The sequence below is a fragment of the Pseudorasbora parva genome, chromosome 14 (genome assembly GCF_024679245.1).
Source record: "Pseudorasbora parva isolate DD20220531a chromosome 14, ASM2467924v1, whole genome shotgun sequence".
NCBI classification, from domain to species: domain Eukaryota; kingdom Metazoa; phylum Chordata; class Actinopteri; order Cypriniformes; family Gobionidae; genus Pseudorasbora; species Pseudorasbora parva.
The window spans coordinates 18,025,890-18,040,621 of NC_090185.1; the positions used below are offsets into that span (position 1 = coordinate 18,025,890).

Here is a 14,732-nt window from a genome sequence, read left to right on the forward strand (position 1 = left end):
GTTGCATGAGCATCCGTGTGGGTTATAGTCTGTGGAAACTGGTTTCGGTGGCGTGTCGGTGATCTCCAGAGATCCGAGACCGCCTGTGTGTTTCAGCGAGGGGATGTGAAAGCGTGAACACTAAATTAAATTACTTTCCTGAGAAACTATTTTTCTGCTGCTTCTGAAAAAAAAAAAGATCTGATAAGAAAGCTTGTCGTCAATATTTCCTCAACACCCAACACATCTACTCTAGAAAATAAAAATCTGAAATAATAGGGAGAAAAAATGTGATATGTTGTACAGTAACTGTGTTTTGACCAAAAAAAATCTCAGAATCTATCTATCTATCTATCTATCTATCTATCTATCTATCTATCTATCTATCTATCTATCTATCTATCTATCTATCTATCTATCTATCTATCTATCTATCTATCTATCCATCCATCCATCCATCCATCCATCCATCCATCCATCCATCCATCCATCCATCCATCCATCCATCCATCCATCCACAATGCATGCATAGTGTCTGATCATTTTTTTTCCGTTTATCCATCTATCTATCCATCATCCATCCACTATACATCTTTCTGTCCATCCATCTATCTACTATCCATTCATCTGTCTATCTGTCCATACATCTATACGTCTATCTGTCTGTCCATTCATCTCTCTAAAGTGCATGCAGAATTATAAGCCATGTTGATTTTCTGACCATATTTTTTTCCAGGCACATCTTTCCAATTCCAAACTATATCAATCTTAATAACTACTATTCATTTTGTATTTAATCCTTTAGTGATTACATATAAATGTGATCACTAATGTAATGTAACCCCCACACCCCCAGAATTAAATGCCCACGAGTAAATACCTGCTATAAATTGCAGTTAAGTCATGACGATTGGACAGTGAAATGCTCGTTGGTCAGCACCAGGGTCAGACAAAAACAGGTGGTAAGGACAAGACACATTACCTGCAAAATAATTAAGACTATGAAGAATTAAGTGTGAAACCATCAGGAACGCTTTAGTCTTCAGCGCCACCATTTTCCAGAACTGCAGCCTACCTGGAATCTCCAGAAGTGTCAGGATCTCAGAGAATTAATTTAGTTAAAGAATCCGACAGAAAAATTACCCTCACTTAATAAGAATGTGCGAAATACATTAAAAGGGGGGGGGGGGGGGGGTGCTGTTTCATGCATACTGAGCTTTTTACACTGTTAAAGACTTGGATTCCCATCCTAAACATAGACAAAGTTTCAAAAACTAATGTTGGACGTTTGATGGAGTATTTCTGTGCCTTCCGGCTTCTCACAAGTTTCGGAGAGTTTTTTTCGAGTATGGGTCGGCTTGACGTTAATAGAGAGGAAGGTCCTTGTATGGGCCGTACGGGCTCTTCTCCCGGTAGGGTGCGCGCGCGGGTTCTTATGGGTGATATCAAGCGACTTTAACGCTTCAGCACAGCATTCCGGGAAGGCAGCGCTGCATTTGACCCGATTTGAACGCAGAAATGATGGGAAACTTCACAACATCGCTTCAGTCGCGTCGCAAAACTGGATCTCCACCGTTCACTGCTGTCAGGACTTCACCAAATCATACCAAAGAAGTGTGTTTTTGACGGAGCGGTCCCAGTGATAAAGGTTCGGTCCTGCTTTGGAAGCAGCCGGTGAGTAAAACTGCTTCAAATGTCTGTGCTTTTGGCTATCGTCGCGTGAGTAAACATCAGTAAACGACACGATCGCGTGCTTCGTCATTCAAATGCGCTAAAGGTTAACCTTACTCCATTGTTCTATGTATAACGTTACACTAGTCTGACGTGCAAAACCGTTTTGCTTGCTACTGCTAAGGTTTAGTCGAATACAATAGTACATAAACCGAATCATGTCCTCATAAACTGCGAGTAAACACACACAAATGTTGACAGGCCACTAAATACAGTACATACCACAGAGACGGACGTCCTGATGTTGCTGTTTCTATTTCAGCCTCCGAATGATTCTGGATCTATTAGCTGAGATCGATAGCAAGGGTTTCTCCACGCTTGAGGACGTCACTGCTTTGCGCGATCGTCATTCTTTAGCTCCGCCCACACGATACGCCTCCAGGCGCTCAGTTTTTTCCGGAAAGACTCGGTACAGCCTATATTTCTTTTATAAATATAATAAAACTTAAGACTTTTCGGAGATATGAAGGATGCAATACTACTCTATAGGTACTCAAGACTGACATGAGATTGACTGAAACTGAGTGTTTCACCCCCCCTTTAAGACAGTTCGGATTCGGATGAGTGGATTAATTTTTAGTCCATCGCATATCCTGAAGTCCATTTGCAGAGATGGACTAAAAATGAACTCCCAAAACTTACTGTCAGATTGTGGATTCTGGAAGATGAATTCTTCAAACAGTGGAGCAAGAGGATGTGTCACTGATCCTTTAAGAGACACTCTCAACCTATCGGTCTATTTCAAATGTATCCAGTTTGCATATTTTTTTTTAGGTGTAATAAGTCCCAATATAACAGAAAGATTTATTTTCAATTTGCGGCATTCAATTTTGAGTAAACAGTTTTTTCATTAAAAAAAATTAGGACCTGTATTTAGGTTACCTGATGTTTACATTGTTTTCACAAGAGACCTAAAAAGAAAACCATGTAGCTAACTGCATTTGCTCTCTTTGCAAATTCCAAAGAGAACAATTAAGATGCACATTTCATGCACAAAATAAATCGTAAGTGAAAGGTGAAGAGCATTTTATTTCTTGTGTACATATCCGAGAACATTTCATTAGATGTTAAAGCTGTAGTGGGACCAAACCGCACTGTGATTGCACATTCCATTTTTAGCTAATGAGACAAAGAGATTGAAGGAGGGGTTTTGTGTCTTTTCAATAAGGTATTTCTCATGTGGGAGTTTCATTCCTGCATGCTGAGAGCTGAACTTAAGGTATACCATGTCTATATAAAGCCTAAATGACAGCTATTCACAAAGATCTCAAAGATTTATTTATATGTTGAACTCAGCATCTCAGGGAATATGTAAATGAAACATTTGGTTTCTATTAAAGTGCCCCAGTTATACTATTTTGAAAGGCTCCTACTTTTGTTTTGGAGGTAAACCTAATAAGTTTTCATGCATCCAAGATGGGGAAAAAAACACTTTAATTTTCATTAATTTTTAATTTACATTGCAGACCACCTCATTTTTCATAGAGTCTGAAAACAGTTATTTTGAATGGTCTCGCTAAATCCGTCCTTTCTGAGAGCTACTCTGCTCTGATTGGTCAGATGGCTCAGTCTGTTGTGATTAATCTACTCTGCTCTGATTGGTCAGATGGCTCAGTGTGTTGTGATTGGTCTACTCTGCTCTGATTAGTCAGATGACCCAGTCTGTTGTGATTGGTCTACTCTGCTCTAATTGGTCAGATGGCCCAGTCTGTTGTGATTGGTCTACTCTGCTCTAATTGGTCAGATGGCCCAGTCTGTTGTGATTGGTCTACTCTGCTCTGATTGGTCAGATGACCCAGTCTGTTGTGATTGGTCTACTCTGCTCTGTTTGGTCAGATGACCCAGTCTGTTGTGATTGGTCTACTCTGCTCTAATTGGTCAGATGGCCCAGTTTGTTGTGATCGGTCTACTCTTTTCTGATTGGTCAGATGGCCCAGTTTGTTGTGATTGGTCTACTCTGCTCTGATTGGTCAGATGGCCCAGTCTGTTGCAATCTTTGATCTTTGACAGCACAAAAATAATTGAAATGATTCTGTTTTAATAAATGCCATCTGAAAAAAAAAAAAAATCTTGAATAATGCTGCGTTCATGTGCTAAATGTCCTGCTTCCCACTTCAGAAGTCGGGATTATAAGCTTGTTGCATTCAAGTGCTTTGGTTGTCAGAATGGACATGAATCGTGGAGGACTCCAGGTTTATTCTTGCCTATTTATTAAGAAAATCTTATTAAAACCAAAATTAGATGTAGTGTCACATGCACTGACAACCATAACATTTATGATGCTATATCCAGATCCAGTCCGCTTTTTGCAGATTCTGTATAATTTAGGTCAAATGCAGGCTGTTTTTACTGTGTAGCCTATAAAACATACAATATTCTTCTAAGGATTACTCGTATATGTAAATATGCACTACATTAATGAAAAGACAAGACAATCTAGCTGTTTTGGCAGAAAAACGAATAAATTATACATGTCACGGCAGTAGTTTTAAGTTTATGGCACGCCCATCTCAGGAATTTGGGTATCAAAATTATTTCTGAACTTCCCCATGGTAAACACGACATCAGAGGGCATTCATTTGTAATTTTTTAACTTAGGAAACTCGTATTTACGATCATTCCGATAGCACTAAAGGCAGCGTTAAGTCAACATTATTTCTCTTCTCGTTACTAATACAATTACACAGGATAAATGGGTTGCAAAAGCTGTTTGTTTTTTAAGACAAACCGAAGATTTTAAGGTCCTCCGGAATGCCAGTGAAGTGTTTGAAAATGCACAGCAGTCAAGCTGATAATTGCTCCGAGCACCTCTGTCTACTCACATTCTAGAATGCAATGGAAATATGCCACTGTCTCTTGCTCCTGCTGTCACTACTCTAATTGACGGAGGAAGACGAGATACAGTGGGATTCTGGGTAAAAACGCAATGATATAACGCAGCACCTGAAAATAAGCTAACTTCGTCAACAGAGCATTTTCAAGCGTTGCGTGATATCATTGTGCCACTGCACCCCTGGTACGACAGCAAAGTTCCTTGATTATTATGCAGGAATGAAAGTATAGTTCCTAGGCATATCGGTCTAGAAAAAAAAACATAGATGACTAATTCGACCGATCCACGCAGACACTAATGAGGGATCTATATCTATGATCGCTGCCAGTATTTTGATCTTCCTCAGCTTAAGTAATGGTGCTGGGGAATGCTAGATGAGATTTGTCTAATATAAGGTAAACATCAGTGATGGGAATAACGGCGTTATAGATAAACAGCGTTACTAACTGCGGTAATTTTTTCAGTAATGAGTAATCAAACGAATTACTGTTATCCCCTGTTACAACACCGTTACCGTTACTGAGAATAAAATGCGGCGTTACTATAATTGAGCTCACTGAAGCGCTTTTCATCCGAACAGTTTTCATCTCTGTCAGCGGACCTGCAGCTGTGTGTATATGTGTGTGTGTGTGTGTGTGTGAGAGAGAGAGAGAGAGAGAGAGAGAGAGAGAGAGAGAGAGAGTGTATGTTGGGGGGTGTGTGTTGTACACATAACTGATTATGATAGGTGGGTGGGAGATAACCACAACTGATGATGATTCATGATTGGCTTAGGTAGACACGCGGAGTCAGAGCTTTCGCAAACTGGAAGTATAAGCACGTCTTTTTCCCTCGTTGAGGTGAAAGGTAAGAATGTTTATGTAACGTGCAACTTATGCCCAGGAAGAGTCTCTCCATGTCGGTGAACGCAATTGAGCTCCGCTACCAAAGGAGGAGACAGAGCCACGACATTAAAGCAACAAAAACTAGGTTTTTCTCCACCATAAACTCTTATCACCCAGACAAAATGTAACAAAATAATATCTAGATATATAGTTGAGGACATGCTGCCGTTGTCGGCAGTCGAGTCGGATTCTTTCCGGGCAATCATTGCGAAAATCCCTGCAAGAGAGTGGGTAAGCCCGCCATACAAACAAGACTTGAGAGCACTTCTTGTTAAACTTTTGTGAGGAAGAAAATACTTCAAGCAGGCTACAGTACGTCTACCAGTTGTGTTACAGTTTTAGAATTTTAATGTGCCCTACAAAGAGTCTAGGCTATGTAAATTAGGCCAATATATATTTTTATTACTATTATTTTCTATTTTTGGTAGACTTTTCTTAAGGAGAATCATTTATTTTTAGATTTATTTGATGGCCAGCAATAAATATTACAGTTCTAAACAATCTATTTTGTTTTATTATTCCACTATATTACTGATATATACAATAATGTATTGAATTTGATAGGTGTCTCTCACATTGTCCCACAGCAACATTAAAATAGTGTAGATTAGTGTACAATGTTTTATAATAATAATTTATTCTATTTAGTGTCCATTTCATATATTGAGGGCATCCAAGTTATTTTACATATTGGAACATTTTTAAAAAGTGCAACACGTAACTTGACCGACACTGGCAATAAATATAGAAAGTTATGTACAAACACTTGTCTGTTTTACTTATTTCAACTTACTTGTGAAAACTGGTAAAAATAATAATAAAAAAAAAAAATTCTATGATTTATAGCAAATTTTTTTTTTTACAGTAACTCAAATAGTTACTTTCCCTAGTAACGAGTTATATTTTATTATAGAGTAATTCAGTTATTAACTTACTTTTTGGAACAAGTTGTGAGTAACTATAAGTAATTACTTTCTCAAGTAATGTTCCCAACACTGGTAAACATTAACATAAATACTGTTCGGTTTCTCGCAGAAACGGGGGAATATGGATTCGTATGTCTATGTGTTTTTTACTTTGATATAATTACACCCTATTGACATGCATTTTACGATCGACGGTTTGAGTTTAAAATCTTAATTTGTGTTCTACTGAAGAAACAAACACACCTATATCATGCGTGCCCTGGGGGTAAGCAGATAAACATCAAATTTTCATTTTTGTGTGAACTATCCCTGTAAAATATCTGTTCACTGTTGAATTTGTTGACAAATAATAGGAAAAAAGTAAAGGTTTAAGGTCATCACTCATGGTGGTTTTGATGACATCCCTACATGACTAGTTAATATACCAAGAATCAAAGGGGGATGTACTAAATACTAAGAAATTACACATTTGCATATTCACCCTTTCACTCACATTGTTTCAGTAAAATACTTTAACTTAAAAATGAAAAAGTGTATTAAATTAGGCAAATGCAAACAGACGTATTTGTTTGCATGCGTATCTCTAGTCGTCTTGTAAAAATTGAGCATGCAGAGTTGAGAATGCTGCTATCAGGCCTGCAAGACACATTGTGTGAGTCCTCCTGTAGCTCTGTGTCCGCGACTCCCTGAGAGCCCACGATAAACCGACACTCCCACTTAATCAGACGCGGCACAGCGTGTGTGTATCTGAGAGAGAGAGAGAGAGAGAGAGAGCGAGAGAGAGAGTCTGTAGCGCACACACTTACAATTGTGTCCATTTTCTCCTGTAGCATGTTTGAGTTTCCACTGTAGGCTTTAGGTTATTTCCGAGGCTGTTATTGTTCCTGAGGGAGTGTGAACACACACTACCAGTACGCTCGTGTTGTCCGGATTGCTCAATGCCAATTATTGTCTGCCTGTACGGCAAGAGAAAAAATTGTGACTAGATATCTACTTCCTGTCTACATCCTATCTCCCTTTCACTCAGAATAAAATGTGTGTGTGCTGCTCTCGCTCTAAGTGAGAAGAAAGTGGCGACTGTAGAGGAAATCACAACCCACACCTCAGTTTTTAACTCCTTTTTTTTCTGCTAGGATCGTGCTAAAGTGAATGCTCATGTAATCTAATGCCTCTGGTCCTCTTCCAGCAGATGTGTGAACAGCTTTGTTGTGTTCTTAACCCTACCTCGGGCTGTGTCCTTCCAAGTTCATGTCAGCAGTAGAAATGTTAAAGTCTCCAGGGTTTTTCTCTAATCTTGTCCTTCTCAGCAGAAAATTGGCGAATTTATAGACATTGGTTGTATGTCAAAAACGCTTCTCAACCTCATGCCTTGAAGTCAAACTAGCTTATGGCGGTCAATCTGGTTTTACACGAAAGCCCTTGTCGGCCTTGACCAACTTCACTAAATGTGGCTTAACAGGAGGTCTAATGTCTTCCAATTCCTTTGTCAACAACTATCCTAAGAGGTCAAAAGCCAAATAAAGTTCCAGACAAAGCAGTATGTCATTGGTAGACATCTATTATGTTACGAAATCCAGCTACATTTTGAATGGAAGTCAACGGAGAAAGACATATTTTTGGTAGAAGAATGCTAATCAGCAAAAGATTGACCCCTTTGAGATCCACCAGCTTGTAGTCCACTTGATCAAGATCACCTTAGACTGATCTGATTATGTTAATACCCATAAATGACTTTATTAAAATCAATGCAATGTGATCTAAAACAGGATGATCAATGAGAATAGAGCAGGATTTAATATTATGTATAGGAATTGTTTGAGTAATAAAAGCCTTAAGCCCAAAGTATACTTCCATGATGTACGCACTGTACGTGTGACGTAATTTTCATCATCAGGAGGGTCTGCGGCAGCCTGACAAGCCAGACCCACATCAAGATGTTTGGTCTGGAAACTCACCATTGACAGGGCTCAATCCGAGGGGCGGGATAAACGGTTGTCTTTCAAACTCCATCTGCACGCGATAGGATAGCGCTACAACCAACCAGAGCAACGAAGGTGAAACAGAGCTTGTTGATAGATTAAACATTCGCCGTATCCGGTCGGCTAAACTCCGAACACATCTTCTCTTTTTAAGAATGACTTCAGTGCTGTTCTTTGTTCATTTCTCAGAGAAAAGCTTAACTCCAAGTCTTCCAGACTCGCGGTCAAAGCTGATTCGAAAGACCGCCGCCGTTCGCCAGTTTCTGTGTTTACTAGAAGCACGCAAACGCAACTCGGCCTTCGTCATTATGGCGCCGCCCACCGACTCTATACACGATGTGATTGGCCCGGCAAGAGTTTGTCGTTTACAGCTCCAAAGTGTATTGAGAGTTGCTAGACGACACTCGCGGGCAGATTAGATTTGCTGCCGCTAGGGTGCGTCTAGATTTCTAGTCTGCAGACCTTCATGCACAATATCTGGATGGTGCGTGTGCAACAGCTCATGTGCGAGTGACTTGAGTACTCGAAAGCAAAGCCCAATTGATGCTTCTAGACTAGCCAAACACGTCTTTCCGCACTCAGGGCCAAAGGAAACTCGCGCAGTCAACTGTGTACGAGACAGAGAGGTTCATGGGAAATTAAGTATACAAGGGCCTTAATTTGTTAAAGAACCGTTCATTTGAGTCTAATTTAATCAGGTTCACAGAACTGATCTGAATGATTCTCCGGCCAAACAAATTAAACAATTTAATTAAAACTATTCACAGAACTGGTCCAAATGATTCAATCATCCAACAAAACGATTGATTCACTTTTAAATTTGACTGAATTACTTGTGTTTGAATACGACAGAACTAGTCTGAATGATTTAATCACCCAACAAAATTACTGATTCCCTCTTAAAATGAATTAAATGACTTAAGAAAACAATGGAATGATTCACAAAACTGGTCTTAATGATTAATTCACCACATAAAATCATAGATTCACTCAAAAAATGACTTGTTTACAAAAACCCATTTGCTTTTGAAATGGACTGACAGATACATTCACAAACAGGATTGAACAATTCATTCACAAATTTGACTGATTTGGTCCTGGGTCAAATTATTTACAAAACCATAAAAATACCTCATATTTCGTAAATGATTTTAACTACTTTATGGAGTCTACATCCACTCACATGTTATCTGAGCCCATATCAGCATGGATGCTTCTCTCATCTTCCGTCTCCCTGGAGACGGCAACCATGGAAACCATGACAGGCCCCATTGACTGCAATCCCACAATTCCCTGTCCACTCGGCATGTACGGTAAAAGCTTTCGTCTGGAGGGCTTCTTTATTCAGGTGACTTCAAAAGTATATTAGTTTACCTGCAATCGATTTGGCACGCGGGAAAAAAAACGAGGACGCCCTCCAGATCTGAAGAGGCACAATAACAATAAATTTCAAAGACATTTTAACCACAGCCTGGAGATGAAACACAGTTCGTTGTGAATTCAGAAGAATGAGAAGTTTCGTTACTTGACATCAAAGTAGGACTGACAAGAGGAAGATCTTTAGTGCTATTCAGATTCAGTAATTGTTTAACATGGACGTGGGGTAATTGTAGAATTAACAGGCACTAGTTTCAAGACAACTGTCTCCTTCTGAATGTGAACAAGACCAAAGAACTGATTGTGGACTTCAGGAAGAGACAGCAGCGGTCATATTCCCCTCTCATGATCAGCGGGACACCAGTAGAGAGAGTGAGCAGCTTCAAATACCTGGGTGTCAACATCTCCGAGGACCTGACCTGGACTGCACATATCCAGTCTCAGGTGAAAAAGGCCAGGCAAAGACTGTACCACCTGCGCCAGCTGAGGAAATTCCGGGTCTCACCAGCTATCCTGAAAACTTTCTATTCAGGGGCGATAGAAAGTTTACTAACTCAGTGCATCACAGCGTGGTATGGTAACAGCACCAGTCACGACTGCAAAGCCCTGCAAAGAGTGGTGCGCTTGTCCGAGCGCATCTCAGGGTCAGCTCTCCCGTCTCTGCAGGACATCTACATCAAACGATGCAGAGGCAGAGCTACAAAAATCATCATGGACATTAATCACCCGGCCAACCCCCACTTCACCCGGCTGCCTTCTGGTAAGCGCTTCCGTAGCCTGATGGCCAAAACTGAGAGACTCAGGAGGAGTTTCTTCCCACAGGCCATCAGACTCCTGAACGCTGTCACTTAACAACATGTGACTTCACCTCACTTCAGTATTAACAAACTCACATACTGATATTGCACTGCACTTTATTCTTGTGTTCATGTCACTACTCATTATAATGCTGTTTGCACATTACACTCCTGCACTTCTGTTATCCACAGATTTATTTTTATAGTCTCCAGTTTACTTTATCTCACTTATTTTATTCCACATCTCTTATTTCTTTTACTTGATTTATTCATAATTCTACATATGTATATATATATAGCACCTTATCCTATTCCTATTTTATCCTATCCCTATTTTATAATTTATTGTGCTTTTTTTGTTAATTGTTATTTGCTGTCCATGGAGCGGACCTGTTTACATTTCACTGCCGGTTGTATTCTGTATAACTGTGTATGTGACAAATAAAACTCTTGAACTTGAACTTGAACTAGTGCGAGTAGGATTTCCAGTGTTTTACTACAAAAGATTTGACTCAATCCATTTCATGACTGAATAGTCCAACTGTGGGAAAAAAATGATCCATTTGTTTCCTGAATGAATCATTCAGACCGAAAGAAACCAGAAACACACTGCAAATGCACAACACGACCAAATACAGAAATACACTGCAAACTCAGAACACAACCAAGCACAGACACAGTACAAATACTCATAATACAACCAAATACAAAAAACACACTGCAAATACTCACAACGCGATCAAATACAGAAACACTGTTAATTGAATTTTATGAGTAACAATTGCATTCTTATAGTCAACGCAACTAAATCTTCTAAATGCTACAGTAAATATCATTCTGTATGCACAAGAGAAAAAAAAAGACATTTATCAAAAATAAAATAATGGTCAAAAACGATGGAAAACAGACCCCCACAAACATCTTTATATTTTACAAAATACAAAATAATTACCGCCTGAATAGGGGTAAAAGGTTTTAACACGTTCAACATCACTTCCTCAATGTCACACTGAAATATAGTCATTAGGGCTGGGTTTCGGTTCAAATTTCAAGAATCGATTTGATTCCGATTCTCAAGATCTTGAATCGATTTATCATTATTCGATTCCATCCGATCTGATCTTCGACATTTAGATAAGTGTTTTTAAAGAAAGCATTTTTTTCCAGGTGTTACGTGAATTACAGGACTGTATTATGCAACATATTGATACTATTATAGACATTCAACTGCAAATGAATGGAGTATTGATGGTTGTAAAGAACAATCCCTCTTCCAGAGTGCTCTAGTCAGCGAACGCGCGCTGTCATGACAAGGCAGCCATTACATCTTCCTTAGCCGTAAGAGTGCGCTGCAGTGAGAATGGCTGTGACGTAAGCCGCGTTCTCGACATATCCAGCAGCCCGAGTTCGCTCATATAACTTACTCTAGTATTCTCTGTCCGCGGCGGTTCTCTGTCCGCGGAACGAGAGAAGAGGAAGAGTGCAGAAAACTCTGTCTGTCCGCAATGCTTCTTCAGCACGGCGGCGACGGTATAGTGACCAGAGCTTCGGCTTCAGTTCGTTTATCTAATCTAGTATTCTCTGTCCGCGGCGGTTCTGGAGTTTTTAAAGCTGCCATGTTCGTTGTTTTAATGTCCTTCCACCTCGCGCGCATGCGTGAATTCAATGACGCGAAATTAAAATTCACGGGGAAAATGTAGGCCTATTATTAAATCGATCCTCTGAGTTACGGATCGATCTTTAGAAATTAATATGAAAATCAATTCAGAATTGGTGAATCGATTTTTTCAACACAGCCCTAATAGTTATGTGACTTATGAGGCAACATTATTAGAAAATATTTTTCCTTGAATTAATTAACAGCTGTCAAAACTCATAAGTTTTATCACGGAAAAGCCATGCAAACATTATTATACAGAAGCTCCCTTGAGAAACAATTACTGACGAAATGGGGTTTTAGTACATATTGTTATGGTCCTTTTTGTGAGCGCACAATTACTATTATACAACACTCTCCCTTTCTTTTGGTGAGTTGCCGCACGTATGGCAGCCCAATAATCTCAAGCTTTCAAAACATTGCTCGCTCTACGCCGGCCCGCGTGCTAGAGTGATGTGCAATTTGTTTAGAGAGAGGCACTCTATAACAGCTAAAGGGAGGAACGCAACTGGAAGAAAAGCCTTTTATTGCTCCAACATGGAGATCTTTTAGACAACAGCAAAATGTATAGGCACTCCACTTTCCTGCCAGTCTGATCACAGTCCAAAGTCTTTCGAAAGAGATATTTAAGGTCACTGTGAATCATGGAAAGATAAAATATTTTCATTGTAGTACAAAGAAAAAAGGTTTACAATATTTAAAATAAAGTTCAGTTTGTTATACACACACTCCACCAATTCTGTTTGGATTAAAATAGGCAAATGCTTAAGAGTTAGTGATTGGATCATTACCGCAGTGATTATTATGTTTCTAGCATGTTATATGTTTGGCAACAGTTAATCTAGCCCTAATTGATGGCGCGTGTAGCTTTCATTTCTTAAACAACCATGCAGGAAAGACACATCATGGACATATTCTACAGTAACCATAATGTTAAGATTCATCAGGCTCAGATGGTAGTTGGGAGGGAGCATAAAGAATCACTTTCAGTAGGTTTAGGAGTGTGTTTATGGGATTTTTTCTAACCATTCTTCTAGAAACGCATTTGTGAGGTCAGGCACTGATGTTGGACGAGAAGGTCTGGCTCAAAGTCTTCTCTCTAATTCATCTCAAAGGCTTTCTATTGGATTGAGGTCAGGACTCAGGCCAGGCCAGTCAAGTTCATCCATGCCTTTATGGACGTTACTTTGTGCACTGGTGTGCAGTCATGATGGAATAGGAAGGGGCTATCCCCAAACTGATCCCACAAAGTTGAAATATCCAAAATGTCTTGGTATGTTGAAGCATTAAGAGTTAATTTCAAGGGAAGTGGCCAAGCCCAACCCCAACCCCTGAAAAACAACCCCACACCTTATTCCCCTCTCAAAATTTACTCTTTGGACAATCCAGTCAGGCGAGCACCGTTCTCCTGGCAACCGCCAAAATCAGACTCGTCCATCGGATTGCCAGACAGAAGCGTGATTGGTCACTCCAGAGAACATGTCTCCTGCTCTAGAGTCCAGTGGTGGGCGTGCTTTACACCACTGCATCCGACGCTTTGCATTGCACTTGGTGATGTAAGGCTTGGATGCAGCTGCTCGGCCATGGAAACCTAATAAATGAAGCTCTCTATGCACTGTTCTTGAGCTAATCTGAAGGCTACATGAAGTTTGGAGGTCTATAGCTATTGCTATACTCTGCAGAAAGTTGGTAACTTCTGCGCACTGTGCGCCTCAGCATGCGCTGACCCCGTCCTGTTATTTTACATAGTCTATGACTTTGTGGCTGAGTTGCTGTTGTTCCCAATTGCTTCCACTTTGTTATAATACCACTAACAGATGACTGTAAAATATTTAATTGAGAAGAAATTTCATGAATGGAAACCAATCACAGTACCACGCTTGAAGGCACTGAGCTGATAGCGACCCATTCTTTCACACATGTTTGAAGCGTCTGCATGCCTAGGTGCTTGATTTTATACACCTGTGGCCATGGAAGTGTTTAAAACATCTGAATTCAATGATTTGGAGGGGTGTGCGTATATTTTTGGGAATATAGTGTATAATACCTAGAATATGCTTTATTTCACTAATCACTAATGTACACAAACAATATATAATTATTGCATTTATATGTTCATTTATATTGATTGAAAATCAATTAAATGACAAATTATAATATACATACATATATATATATATATATATATATATATATATATATATATTACATTATATAACATTACACAATTATAATATTGCAACCTGTTGTATTAAGAGGAAGTTTATTTCATTTTAATCCAAAAGTAGGTCCAGTTTCATGATCCCGAAACACTATCCAGACACAAGGAGTCTGAAGAATCAAAACACACTTCTCCATCCGTTACATTAGCTCAAAGCTGGATATCATGAAAAGGCCTTGTGTACGTACACCAATCGTGCACTTTTCAAAAGCACTAAATCAAAGGCCAACCTGAACAAAGCACTGCCAGACCAGAATCACAAACAACCAAGTCCTATATTTATGTGTATTCCTGTCTTCCTACACTTCCACCCTTTCAGATCTCAATGTCTTTACTTACGTTTTTTTG

The 14,732-nt window shown here is 39.5% G+C and overlaps 1 protein-coding gene across 1 annotated transcript in view; it reads right to left on the bottom strand.

The window, feature by feature from the left end:
* The window catches only part of LOC137039468 (glycophorin-C-like), a 54,546-nt gene that overhangs the window by 35,532 nt on the left and 4,282 nt on the right, over window positions 1-14,732 (bottom strand). The window lies entirely within an intron of this gene.